Genomic DNA, 14,598 nt, shown 5'->3' on the forward strand with positions numbered 1-14,598 from the left:
CTAAACCAAACCATCTACCCGTAAAATTTCACGTCAAATTTACAAATGGAGTGTTGTCATCTTGGCTGGACTCGTGTCATTGCACAACCTCCACGAGGGAGGAGGAGATGCGGGCCGCCGTCGCGCGGTTTGACCTATGACGTCAGCGACGGAGACGGATGCCTCCTGACTTCAGCAAGCGCTGGTGTGAATGATGCGAACGTCGAGGTAGTGCGCCGGCGTTTGTGCGCGTGTGTCTGGCTCAATGGACTCAACGTGATTCATTTCTATAGGGGGGGAGGGGGGGGGGGAGCGTGTGAGTCAGAGATCACGGTGTGTGTGCGGTTGTTTAATTCTTTGGGCATCCTGCAAACAGCAGCACCGCTGTGTGCGTGCCTGTGTGTGTGTGTGCATGTGTACGTGCGTGCATGTCTGTGCGTGCACGTGTACGTGCGTATGTGTGTGTGTGTGTGTTTTGCAGCCGCAGCCGCAGGAATGTGGATGTTACTTCCAGTCCATTGCTCGAGAATGAGAGCAGAGGTAGAGCTGCGTGCGTGTGTGTGTGTGTGTGTGTGTGTGTGTGAGAGAGAGATTGTGTGTGAGTGTTGTTTGTGACAGGAATGGAGGGAGTACCCATGATGACGTCCACAAAGATCAAGGTAGATTGAGGTTAGTATGAAAGTGTGTGTGTGTGTGTGTGTGTGTGTGTGTATGTGTACATTGGCTGCAGGGGAGGAAAGTTCCCTTGTGTCAGCACTGATTAACTGAGCATGTGTTCAAACGTCACAGGTGAGACTTCCCCTTCAACGTTCATATCCAACTGATTTTTTTCCCTTATCAATTCCCTAAAAATCTAACCTTAAATAATTTGATTCGAGCTATTTGTTTGTGTTTGTATGTGTGTATTTCCCATCTTCTGTGAGGTATCAGTGGTCTCAGCTGACCCGACTGCTGCGTCGTGTGTTCTACAGAGTCATGGACGTTCCAGTCCATCGCCCATGTTAGGGCTCACGGTGAGAAGATCCGTCACAAAGCGCTGTGAGGTCATGATACAACAAGGTAGAGTGGCGCAGCAGTGTGTGTGTGTGTGTGTGTGTGTGTGTCCATGCACAGGCTCCAGGAGGAACAACGTACTGTTTGTGGGGCTGCCATTTCCTGTTGGTGCTTGTACAATCACCTGCATGCGTTTCCTTCCCACAACATGAATATTCAAGTGTTACAAACTACAAAATAGGCTGCCAATAAATAGCCTGTTATGTAAAATAACAGCTCAATTAATTCCCAATATTTAGCTCAAGGAAATGTTAGTATGGTCGGCCCACAGGCTGACACAACAATATTGAACGATATAAGTAAGCGCCACATGGGGAATCTTCCGTCTGTGATTAAAACATCTAGGTTTCACGTCTCACCCACCTGCAACAGGCTAATCAAATATTGAAATCTGCAACTGGAAGATTAAATATTCATACTTGCCACAAGGCTGTAAGGTACTCACATTAGTAAGTTGAGTGGTCTCCCCGGTTTACTTTGACATCACAAGTTCTATTCCTAGATAAACTGGTGTAATCTTTAATTACACAACCCTTTCTGCAGCACTCAGTTATTTAGTCACTCCCAACAGTGGTGGTTAAATGTACCTTGTTTGTCTTTTCATCAAAAGAGAGTATGTCAAAGTCAGAGGAAACATGAGTGGACGTGGAAGGGAGATACAAAGAAGAAGAAGAGGAAGAAAAAGACAGAAGATGAGCCAGACTCAAACCCATTCGATTCATTTACGGCGACTGGCTTCCGATGAAGACTACTGGCATGTTCTCTTCATCTGACGACTCTCTTTGAGCTCTTTGATAAGAAGTCAAAGTTAAAGTCAAATCTTACTCTTTCACAAGTGCCAGAAGGCGTCCACAACCGTCTCTGGTGTCTCGTTGGTTGTCCAGCTTTTCTTGTAATTTGACACCCCACACAGACGGCACACACATTGTCCTTGAAAAGTATTTTAAAACCAAGTCGGTGGCAAAGGTATTGAAGTGTTTCTACGAGCAGCAGAGGCGACAAATGTTTGGTTCACTAATCCAAGGCGCTTCTCTCAATGGACCGCGCACATTATCGCACATTTTATTCATGCAAGGTGTCAAACGCTGACTCACTGTCACCGACGGCAACAGACCTTCTCACTTTTACCTCTGACTGTACTTTTACACATTTGTATACACGACGGCTCTTTTAAAGTTAACTCACTGACAAAGCCAGGCAGGCCCTGAAATGAATGTTTTTATGCGCACTGCTGCATGCATTAAACATGGCGTCCATGCAAAATAGATTAGATCTGCAACTTTGTTGAGTGGCCGAGGCCCTTGTCAAGACTCACATGACTAGTCCTCCAACTGGGATCCATCTAAGCGGAGCCCGCGGACAACCTGAGAAATTAAAATCAGGCAATTTATGACATCATGCCTCTCATTTTAGTTGCCCGAAAGTAGATTTTTCATCCCTTAAAAGAAGATGATCAACTCAGTTCTACTGAGAGACTGGACTTAATTTTGTACATAACTATACATTACAATGCAATTGATTATTGTTTCTAGATTCTGCCCCAGTTTATCTCAAAGAACCGCTGCCATGTCTCTCTTCAGCCTGTAACCGTTTCCAGCAATATTTCTGCTGTAGTACAGTGAGGACAAAACATCTGACGTGTCATTCTTTTGCTTCTTTTTTCTGTTTTCCTGCAGGACATGGTTGACTTTGAGAACACCCGGCGCTCTCTGTTTGCTTGTCCCCTGTTGTCTCCCGGCTTGCACAAGTTAAGACATTTGGTCCTCGGCTTTTAATTTGAGAGCTCTTATCTGTGGAAGAAGTGCCGCGCTTTAGAGGCCGTTATCGACCTTCTTTGCCCCTAAACTGTTGTTCTTATTAGCCGTCTGACAAACAATCGACGGCAAATGGACTCAAGTGTGTGCAGCATAACTGGAGTGGGAGCAGGAATTCTTTGCCTCTCATTTTGAATTGAGATTTATCTACTTTATATTCACCATATCCTCGTCTACATCCTATTATCTTTCTTTCTTTCCTCCACACCCGTGTGCCTCTGTGGATCCACGTAAGCTGCAGGCCGCTCTTCTCTCTCTCATAATTCCAAGACGCCGACAATAATGTGGATGAAACATTATGCCAAAGCTACACTATTGAATACATTTTTGTATGGGAAACAGATGAATAGTTACAAGAGGACAGATATTTTGAACACTAACGCAGCAATTCTCCCTCCTCCAATTCTGATCTGAACTACTGCTACTACCGCTGCTTTCATTGTTCCACTTTAGTGGTTGCTAGGTTACCACAAGCATATAACACATTTCTGTCCAATAATATTGCACTGCTGTTTTCAACCACATAGTATTTCTTTTGCCACTGTTTTTTGCCATGATTTCCTTCATTTCTCAGAGTAGCATTTTATAATCGACAATTATCCATATTGTCTCAAATGCGTGCACTACAAAATGGATCATTAGCGAAACAAACATAATTGTTTTTTTTTGTGTCATGTGTGGAAATAAGACGACATCTTTTCTGTTATGCTAACCATCCTGTTTTGGGCATGCCCATTAATGAGGGAAATAAGCATAGACAGTAAATGAAATGTAAAATAAGGAAACTTGTAAAGAAAATCCAAGGACAGCAAACATTTGAAACATATAAGACCAACGTGAGCAATGTCATTAGCAGCTGCTTTATGATTAATTTAGTTAACTGATGCCACCTCAGGGTACGACTTGCTGTATTTTTGTTAATCCACGTGTCCTGTCTCTAGACTATTTCATTCCAGTGGTCCGGACTGTAAAAAACATTCTTCACTGTGTATATAAAGGTACCGGCTCTCTTTCCTCCACATAGAACATGCAAAGACTTATTGAGTACATTGCATGCACATGCATAGTGTTTATTTAAAATCGGGGCCCTGTGTAATCATCTGAGCACTTGTGACCGTGCTGTGGTACTGCTGGACACTGTGTGAGAATTGGTAGGGAAGGCATGCTTTTGAAAGGAAACATCAGAGGATTTGATGGAGGTAGTGCTTAAACAAGACAATCAACCGTACGAAATCCAGACCAAAAATATGGATGCCTGTCTCAAAAAGTCATATTACTGTTGTTTAATTTCGTGGTACATTAACTTGCACAAAACAATGCTTATTATTATACGCCTATATGCTTATTAATCAGATCTTAGTTTGAGGGATTTGTGTCTTAATGTCACCCTCTCACACATTTACAAGCCTTAACTACGTCCCATCTTCCTGGTAAACAGTCCCACTGAAGCCCTCTCTCAACAAGAACCTAAATTATAATGTTACTTCTGTTGAAACACTGCTTAAGTAAACACAGCAGGAGCTCTTGCATGAAATGAACACTGACGTGACAAACCCGAGTTGATGACTTATTTCTACACAGGGACTTTGAACAGGGAACACAACACAAAGCTGACAGAGGGAGGAGACAGGCGGCAGAGAATAGAGGGATCTTCAAGATAAACGACGGGATTTCGGCGACACTCGCGGAGGCTTTGTCGCCTAGCGGTGCCCACAGGTGCCTTTGATTGAGCAGCTGCTGTATCAATTCAGGAGCCACAGTGGCTATTTGTAGCTTTAGAGGTACCTCCCACAATACATCTCCTGACACAGATAGAGAGGAAGGCACACGTACATGTGACACAACCCTCTCACGTCGCGCTTTGCTGCTGTTTCCCTGTAGGAAGAATCAGGCGCCTTTAGGGCCACGATACACGGACATTAATTTCAGGCACTGGGGATTTACATGGGCACTACTTCCTGCAACACGCTGGGAAAAAAAGACCAAATTACCATCATTGGGTGACGAGTTACAAATACAACATCAATAGATGCTCTAGGCCTCGGGCGTTGGATCAAGGAAGTATTATTGGTGGAGACCAACGCCTTGTGCACCGCTGTAGTTCTGTGTCTCAGAGAAATTGGTGAATGCGTTTGCAAAAAAACAGCCATTTATTCTCAGACCAATATTGAACATAGCAGTCAAACAGTGCAGTCAGTCAATCAAGGAATGAGTCAATCAATACAGTGATCAATGGGTCAGAATTCTGTACTGTCCCAGACATCTGAATCAAATCTTCTGTCTTCTCTCTTTGTTCAGACACTCAATTGACAAAAGTAAAACCAAATGGAAATACGTTCTGATTGTCCGGATTTGCCTCTGCTGATCTCATGTTAAAATGATAATAGTTAAACAAGGTCAACAATCACGTTCCCCATACAGGTCTGGAGCATTTTATTGGTTGCAACCCTTCCCCAAACAGTCCTCAGAATGGCTTATTAATCATTATTCTATTTTCATCCCACTCAAGTATCTGGCATGTCAACGCCTTTTCAGCCTCTGGATGCATGTACATTCAATCAATGCTCATCACCTGTATAATACTATATCTGTTTCCTTTGCACTGCACTACAGCAGATTCCCCAAACTGTTCTTTATAGTTTGATGAAACACCTATCTCTGCAACACTTTATTATCTTCTATCTCGGCATTGCTCTCACCTTTTCTAGTTGCTTTTCACATTTCTTTCTCGCACCTCTCAGCTCCCTCCATTACCACAATGTTCTCACCCTCTTTTCTCTCTCAATCATTAGTCTCCTTTGTCTCTCAACTGCACCACTAGTTTTCCTTGGCCTCACCCTGCTCCTTTTCCCACCCACCTTAATCTCCTCCTATCTTGTGCTCTATAAGTTAATGCTCAATGCGTTTTATCTCCTTTCCTTTTCCTACTCATTTACATCTCGTACAACCTTACATTACTTGCTCCCATCCACCCCACCGCCCCCCGCCCCATTTCCATCTGACATCAGCCATTTACTGCCCAATCGCAATCCTCCCCTCCCCCTCTAACGCTGTGAGAAATACCAATAAGTACTGTGCCTGTTTGTAGCCGGTGCACCACTATACGCTCCTGCAACCTGCAAGAGTGCACCAACTGAACCGAGCTGGCCCGCACCACGCAGAGAATCATTGGCTTCACAGCTGACGACTGCCTACACACGCTGCACAGCGCGGGTGTGTGTGGGTGACATTTTAGAAATGAACTCCAAACCAAATCCAGAATAAATCAAATGTAGGCATCCACCGCATTGCCAATGTGAGTCAAAAACAAAGGTTTTAGTTTGCTCGAAACAATAGTTTGGACAGTGAGTAATATGTGGGTGATGTGAATTAAAATCAGGCTGATAGTTGAAGAGTTTGTCTTATACTGATAGACACCCCTCGGGATATACCTGTTGTATCCAGTGACAATCCATCAGGTTGACAAATAACAGCTGATGAGGCAGAATTCCCAGCCCATGTAAATAAATGCATGTGAGCCCACAACTCCACTGATTTATGATCCCTTTGTTTTAACTTTCATTACATCCGATTCGATAACAATCACAGGTCATTTGATGTCAGTCATAATCCATCATATCACTTACACAGAGCTTAAATACCTAACGTGATGCCCTTTTTAAATTACATTTCATAAAATATTATATTTTTTTAAGTATTTTTTTGATTACCGGTTACTGATGAGACGCACGTATGTGAGTGTCTGTTTAGTGCTTGAGAGAGAGAGAGAGAGAATGCATAGGCCTGCTGCTATTCCGAACTGGACAATTACATGCAGAACGTCTCCTCGCTTCTCTCTCCTGTCTATTGCTGAGCTTCAACATGTTTTATAATTCAGATACTGTGCTGTAATTTCCACGTCGGTCCACCCGTTTAATCACTTCAGACGATGTGTCAGACTTCTCGCCCATTAAGTACTACAAGCTTCCTACACGAAGAGCAGTCATCGCTATCCATCCCTCTATGGCTGCTTTCTTACATTCTGAGTTATGTCTCCTGAAGACTCTGTTTGCTTTTATATATTTTAAATATCATATGAACCACTTACAATAAACTTGGTTTATGGATGTCCTTGCTTTTGTCTTTTATTGGTCCTTGTTTTCATATCTGTTTGTGTGTCTTTTGTTAAAGTCTTTTTGTTAAAGTGCTATACAAACAAATCTTACTTGAGGTGACTGACTGGCAAATAATATGATGGGTTGGATAAGAGAGGGTCACAATGATGGAGGCTTTCAGACCGTGTTATGCAGGTTGATGGAAATTTGAATTGTAACATTCATGTATTGAATGAGATCTCATGTCATGATGTCCACCGGTAATGCCCAGCAATGGATGGAGCGCTTTTTCAAATTATTAATAATAAAATTGGCTGAATAGAGAGGGTTCTACTGAAGATGGCTGTATGTAGAAATCTTGTTCATCTGTGTGTGTGTGTGTGTGTGTTTTACTGCAATACGAAAATGTTATTCTCAGTAACTGTGACCATTAAAAAACACTTTAAAATGAGTTTTGAGTCCAGAATTCTTTCAATAAATGCAACAGATTTAAATAACTTACTGAGAAGAGAAACGTTTTAATATATTTATATATTTTCCATTTCCAAAACGCTTGATTTTGCATTACAGATTTCATAATCAATCCAATTAAATCTTAAATTAAATTAAACGCAAAACAATAAATTGATTTTAAATAAAGCTGTTTATTAAACAGCATATTACATAATAGTATATTACAGTAAAGGATTACATTTTAAGTAAATCAATATTTTTGGGGAATTATGTGATTATACATGGGAACTGCTAGTGTGTCCCAATAATGTCTGAAGTTATCTATGTACGTTAGAGGGCTACACACAGCAGGGAGCAAGTTAAGGATCGGTAGTGTGTGTCAAACAGACAGAAAAAGTGTTTAAGACGTCAATGAATATTTTAAGAGGGAACGGGAGCTGGGGGAGTAATGACTGAACTGAAAGAGTTGGGCTGCTGAGAGACGAAGAGTAATTTAATAGACGAACAGAGCAAATGTGTTGGAGGAGAGAGAAAAGCCGGACGGAGAGGAGCTGAACGAATGGGCGACTCATCCGGACTAAACGATGGAAAGCTTGCATTCATTTAAATAAATGGATGAACAGACAAATAGGTGCAGTGTGAAAAGAATAACCGAACCTGAACCAGGCTTATGACAAACTCTGGGTAGATACAGATGAATTATTTTAGCCGTGAGGAAACTTGTAGAAACAAAGAAATGAGAATTCTAGTACAGGAAACATTTTCAATATTGTTTATGAACACAGTCTCTAAAGACCGATTTGGTCACCTCTCCTGGGGATGCAGGGTTCTTGCGCCAAAATTCACACACAGCAGCAGCAATTGACCTAAGCATGTTTACATTTGGACCTACCAGAGGACTTCTGACCAAAGGGCTGGCCTTGGTTGTAGGGCAAACTGATCAGAGGGGATTTTAGGAGCACACGTGTCACTCATTTGTTCCTCTGCTATGAAATTAGGACCCACAGTGATAGATGGAGTCAGATGTGCAAATGCTCCGTCTGTCAGCTGCACTGGTTGCATTTCAATTCAGGGTTGAGTCATTACTTTAGGCAGCGTAAAGTCATTACATTCACGCAAAAATGAAGCATGGAAGTGTCTGAATAGATCACACATGCAGCAAAAGTGATTTTGTCGCTATTGTGGACCCATGTCTCTTTTTTGTACCATTTTTCTTTTAAATATGAATACCATTCTTTCACTATGTGGCTATACTTCTTATTTTTCCATGCATGCTTTGAGTTCAATTGCTATGCTGATGATTGTCCACTCTATCTCCTGAATGCACATCAGCCCTTATCTGAGTAATTTAAGACCGACAGATTCTGGAAGTGATTGGAAACCAGAGATTTCTGTAAATTGAATTGAAGCTTGTCAGAGATGAGCCAAGCTCCAATTACCTCCATCCAAATGACACACTGCTGCAGCTCAGCTCCAGCTCCTGGTTGTAATGACATAATGACTCAAACAGGAAAGGTGTCTCCAACAAATGAAATTAAAGATATAATCTCCACAGAATGTGGGTAATCTGCATCGGCCCTATCGGCTTTACGGTGACTTTTGCTTGTAGTTTTTCATTTCCTAAAAACAAAAAACATGCATATAGACAAAGCCTGTTTAGAGTTGGTCTTAACTGGCCTTTTGAATCATTCACAAAATAATACCATTCTTCCAGGAACAGGAAGTCTGATTCTGGATGAAATCCTACATCAATGCCGATGGGTTGCTCGCTCCAAGAGCTTTTCAGTCTTCCACTACAACCCTCTCCTGCCGAGGATCGTAATGTGCATTCAGAGGTTCTTAACATTCATAATGAATGATTGCCATTACATTTTGATAAAGCACTTCAAATCAGCCAGATCCATCATCTTCTGTTTCTGGTTTGATTAAAGATAACGTATTTGATCAATAAATAATATAGATATAAATATTACAGCATACACATTGACGACAAACTGACTTGGAGAGCTCAAGTAGAAAATATCTGGCCCCGAGTCCAACAGCAGCTTCACTTCTTTCATAGACTGAGGCTCTCAACCGGGAAGTGTTGCTCCTTTTCTACTATCCCATAGTTAGGAACATATCTGCCTGGATTGGAAACCTCAGTGTACAGCGGTAGGCCCTGAATACCAATATACTATTGTAAATGAATTGCTGTGTTTTTTACTTTCTTGTTGTGGGGAATGAAAAGCAATAGTGGCAGATTAGGTTACACTGTGTAAATACACTAAAAGTGATGTGCTGGCGTATTCTGTAAAAGTACTGTAATAGCCCAGTTATTCTACCATCACTTACTGTTATCCAATATACGTTAAGAGACTGCTCAAATAGTTTACAGTAGCTGCACCATACAATTTATTTTTTACTGTTGTCAAAATTGTTAGACGTGTATTTTATATTTTCCGGCCCCCAGAACCCCGTCAGCGCCCGTTCCTGCCCCGAGAACCCCGTCAGCGCCCGTTCCTGCCCCGAGAACACCGTCAGCGCCCGTTCCTGCCCTGAGAACCACGCCCCCAGTCCCGGCCCCGCGGCGCCCGACCATGACCCCTCCCTCCCACCCTCTTGGGACCGCCTGGAAGTCGGTCCTTGAAGGGGGGGTGGGGTCAGGGGTTGGGCCGGAGCCCCACGCCACGACGGCGCCGCACAGCTCGGCGCCCCCCGCCTCGACGACGCCGGAGCCGCACAGCTCGGCGCCCCCCGCCACGACGATGCCGCCGCCGCCGCAGAGCACGACGCCCGGCCGCCGCCCCGCCAGACCCCCCGAGACCCTGAGGCCCGGCCGCCGCCCCGCCAGACCCCCCGAGACCCTGAGGCCCGGCCGCCGCCCCGCCAGACCCCCCGAGACCCTGAGGCCCGGCCGCCGCCCCGCCAGACCCCCCGAGACCCTGAGGCCCGACCGCCGTTCCGGCCGGCCCCCCGAAGGACCCGACACAGGGCCGCCATCACCCGGAGTTCCCCGCGCTGTCCAGGACCGTCGGGTCCCCACCCTCCCTCCCCTTGTCTGATTTTCTCCGGTTCTGCTCCCCTTTAGGACCGTCTGGAATTCGGTCCTTGAGGGGGGGGTTCTGTCACGGTTTGGTCTCTCTTCCTGTTTTAGTTTGAAGTTTCATGTTCCTTGTGGTCTTGGGTTAACTTCACTTCCTGTCTTGTCCTGTGATTGCCTGAGTGTTTCCACCTGTGTCCAATCACCTGCACCTCCCTTGTGTATTTAAGCCCTGTGTGCCTGTTGTCCCTGGTTGCGTCATTGTCAAATGTCTCCCGTGGTTGGAGCACGTCGGTTTTGGTTTTTGGAATAAAGAGCACCTCTCGTGGAAGACCCTGCGTTTGAGTCCTGCTTCCGCCTGCACCTCCACGCCTACGTGACATGCTTGGTGTCACTCTGTGCATTGTAGGAACCTTTTGTATGCTTGGGTGCATGTGGACAGATCAATTTATGCAATTAGTTATTTAAATCATATAACAAATTCTATACCGTAATAGGAAAACTTTTGACTGTTACAATATATTTGCAAGATAAACTTCCTTTCTAAAGTCTTTCTTTTCTCATCTCATCATAATCAAATGAAGACAAATTAAATGTGTGATCATGACGCTTGCATACACATGCACTGCCTGCTACAATTACAACATCAGTCTGCTATCATCCTCTAAAACATGTATGAAAATACTAAACAGGGTCATTAGAAAAAAGATGAAGCTCTAAAAGACTTACATCATTGGGAAATGATGGCAGGAGCTTCAGTCTGTAGCGTAGGGGTGTCTCTACTCGGAACAGAACGTTGGGCGCCAGAAAGACAAATAACCCCTAGTTATTCGCTGTCATTTTATACTTTTATCGTCCGGTAAAGATCACAATATTGTACCCCCCCCCCTTCAAAAGTGTAAATTAATCAAATACAAAAACAAGGAAGCCCATCCAGTTAGGGGAAACTGCTGTATTCAAACAGAAAAATATATCCCAATCAAAACACAAAAGGTACAGCTCTACAAAAGTATTTTAACACTGGAAATCACAGGGACCGTCTTTTTTTTTTAGTAAATTCCCGGGGTAGGCGTCCGGGAAGAGAGAATGCTAAGGCCCAGTAGCCGGCGTGGCCGGTGTGTGTGTGTGTGTGTGTGGGTCCGGGGCAGTCCACAAGTTCTCCAGCCGGTTCCCTTCCTCGGTCCGTGTCAAGTAGGATCTTTTGGTAGAGCCTATTAGGACCCTCGAGGTCCAGCAACCAGCAGTCTTGCAAAGTTTCTGTGCCGTCTCCTCTCACTCCTCTCCACATGCAGCCTCTGTCAGTTCATTTACCTTTTCCACCAGGTGTCTTCAATCTGTGTCTGGGTCAGGTGGGAGAAACAAGTCAGCAGACTTTGGTCTGCTACAAGTCATAAAGTCTCTTCCAATTGGAGCAATACTATGGAAAAGACATAAGTAAATAAACTTTGAGTCAATAACAACAATAGCGCCGCCTGTAAGAAAAAACAGAAGATAACTCTTCCTCATGTGACTCAGAATGTCAATGGTGGACGTGATCAGTTTGTGTCGGTGGCAACAGCCTGCTGTCTATTATTGTTGGGTTACACTACATTTATCGACGATACACAGATGTCCCCCAAATGAAACACAAAAGGCGATTGTGGTACTACAGGACAACACAGAAGAGTTTTCTGATCTGACACATCTCATCTCATCAACCCATCACAACCTACATGGACTTGGACAAATTGACAGAGAATCAAGCATGCTTTCTAAACTTCTCTCAACTGAGAAGACGGGGATGTGTCTTAAGATTGTGCGTTTTGCCGTGGCATATTTTTAAGCCCTTATATTCGCTTAGCTTAGGTTTTAGTGTTATTTCACGGATTTTATCGATAACTTTTTTGGGTTGTTCCGGGCTGACCCATGGCTACAACCCTAACCTTTTAATCCTGTATGAGCTCGAGCACAGCCTCGAAAACGCTTTTCGGGACTTTGAAAGAATGACTGCAATGCCCTGTGGCTTTGTAAAGCTTAGCCTATAGGTCAGTGCCATCCTTTCTGAATCACATCTCAAACCCTCCTCTGGACCATTAAAGCCTTTTCCCGCAAATTAACCTGCATGTTTTTATTGTTGCCTTGTTAAAAAGATACCTAAGCCACCTGATTTAAAGCAGAGGCTCAGGAGCCGCGGGGTAGAGGGCATCGCAGGGGAGTGAGCAAACAAGTTCACGGGCAGACAGAGAGGACAGGCAGACAAAGAGATGGATGGGTGCATGGAAGACTGTTCAGGGGAAGAATAGAAAGTTCTGAATGCTGCTGCGGCAGGCTGTGCTGACGTGAGGAGTGTTCCCAAACACACAGTCAGAGGCGACCGCAGACCCACTGCATTACCATACTCACACAAACAGGCCTACACATGCACACACACAAAGGCTTGAGGGAGAAAGCTGCTTGCAGGCGGAGCTGAATAGGGACAGAATCACCTGTTCTGGCCTTGAAGAGGTTGTATTCCAGCCCCATTTGTGTCGGCCTGTGTTTCCTACAGGTTTGTATGAGCATGCATTGAGTGCTTTCTTTTTACGTCTAATGGGACCTTTAACAGGTGTGTGTCTAATGTGTGTTGCCAAGCGTTTTCATGCACCAATGTGCTTTGAGCATTAGTGTGCACTTAGGCTAGTGTGTGTATGTGTGTGTGTGTTTCTCTGCACAGGTCGGTTCTCTCCATTCTCCCCCCCCCCCAGTCTGCGCGTCCTAGTGGAGCTATAGGTGCGTATATCATTGGATCAGTAGCTGCTGCCTGCCACGCTGTCCAATCGCATCAAGGGAGAGGAAGAGAGAGAAAGAGAGATAGAGGGAAAGTGAAGGGGAAGCGATAGAGAGAGAGAGAGAGAGAGAGAGAGGGAGAGAGAGAGAGAGAGAGCGAGAGAGAGAGAGAGAGAGATGGGGGAGGGAGGTGAAAGAAAGGAAGAGAGGGGGATTGATCATTTAAACGTCCTGGGCCTCGCAATCCTCTAAGAGAGGCTTACATTTCTACTATATTAAAAACGTATTTCTGTTTGTATTTCCATCTTTTTTTCGGACAGAAGGCGTTTTCTTTTCTTTGTTTCTCTTATTGGGGTTATTCCTGCCCAGGAGAAGTGCCATCACCACAACCACCAGCAGCAGCAGCAGAGGAATATCTCCCAATATCCCATCCCAGGCACGTCGGATAAACTGCAGCAGACAAAACACGAGGCGAATCTTGCGGCGGACGGGAACATGGTCCGTGCGTTTTCCCTCCTCTTACCCTGACTGGGTACGTTACATCCTGCCTTATATCCTTTCATTTGTTTGGGTTTTTTTTCATTTTACTGCAGCGCAGATGCTGGTGAAGCTTTGCATTTGAGTGAGTGTGTGTGTGTGTGTGTGTGTTTTGCCGTAGTCAGCTTCAGTGCAGATATAGATTTTAGTCTACCTCGCGAGCAAACGTTTTTTTTTTCCACCTCCTAACACGTGCTTCTTTTATTCTCTCATTCCGTAGAAACGAGTGCAATAAGAACGAAACGCAAGTGTATCCGTTCTTTTCTCTGTCAAAACCAAAAGGGGAGGGTGGCAGGCGGGTTCGCCTTGATAAATGGAGCGTTATTCATCAGCGCGCGTGTGATCGCCGCTGGAATGTTAACTAGCACCTTGGACAGCAGACAATTTAACACGGGAGGAGCGAACGGACCGATCAGGTTGACACTCCGATATCTGGGCTGCTTAATGTTAGTGCGTGTGTGTGTGTGTGTGTGCGTGTAGGTGCGTGTGCACGCGCGCGCGCGCGTGTGATTACACGGAAAATTGATGTCGCTGCTCTCTTTGCGTGCGTGTGTGTATGTGTTAATAGTCTGCCCTAAGGCCCTCTGAGAGGGATAGCAGTGTCGGCTACGGAGCAGCTGTGTGTGTGTGTGTGTGTGTGTCTGTTTCTGTGCATGTGAAGCGATCAAGAAAGTGTGTGTGCGCATCTTTAAGTGTAGAAAAACAAATATGTGTGTATGTGTGTGTGTGTTATTAAGAAACTAAAAAAAATGGTGTGTGCAATACGGTAGACAGAAACAGAAAGTGTGTGTGCATTTGTGTGTCACAGGCGTCCTACCTTATGCTACATGCAGGTCAGGAGCCCCGTGGTGTATTCAGGGTTTAATTAAGCATGTGCCGCCACCCCTTCCTACCCCTTCCT

General features: G+C 44.5%; 1 long non-coding RNA gene across 2 annotated transcripts; it reads left to right on the plus strand.

Annotated features, from left to right (window-relative positions):
* The first annotated feature begins 327 nt into the window (after positions 1-327).
* Positions 328-7,358, plus strand: LOC119229354 (uncharacterized). 2 transcript variants are annotated; one of them, XR_005121603.2, is made up of 3 exons: positions 328-648; positions 910-1,038; positions 2,709-7,358. It is a non-coding gene; the product is annotated as an uncharacterized LOC119229354 (long non-coding RNA). The 2 variants fall into 2 exon arrangements; XR_005121602.2 differs by having other exon boundaries at positions 951-1,038.
* Positions 7,359-14,598: the final 7,240 nt, after the last annotated feature.

The sequence above is a fragment of the Pungitius pungitius genome, chromosome 10 (assembly GCF_949316345.1).
Source record: "Pungitius pungitius chromosome 10, fPunPun2.1, whole genome shotgun sequence".
Taxonomy (NCBI): domain Eukaryota; kingdom Metazoa; phylum Chordata; class Actinopteri; order Perciformes; family Gasterosteidae; genus Pungitius; species Pungitius pungitius.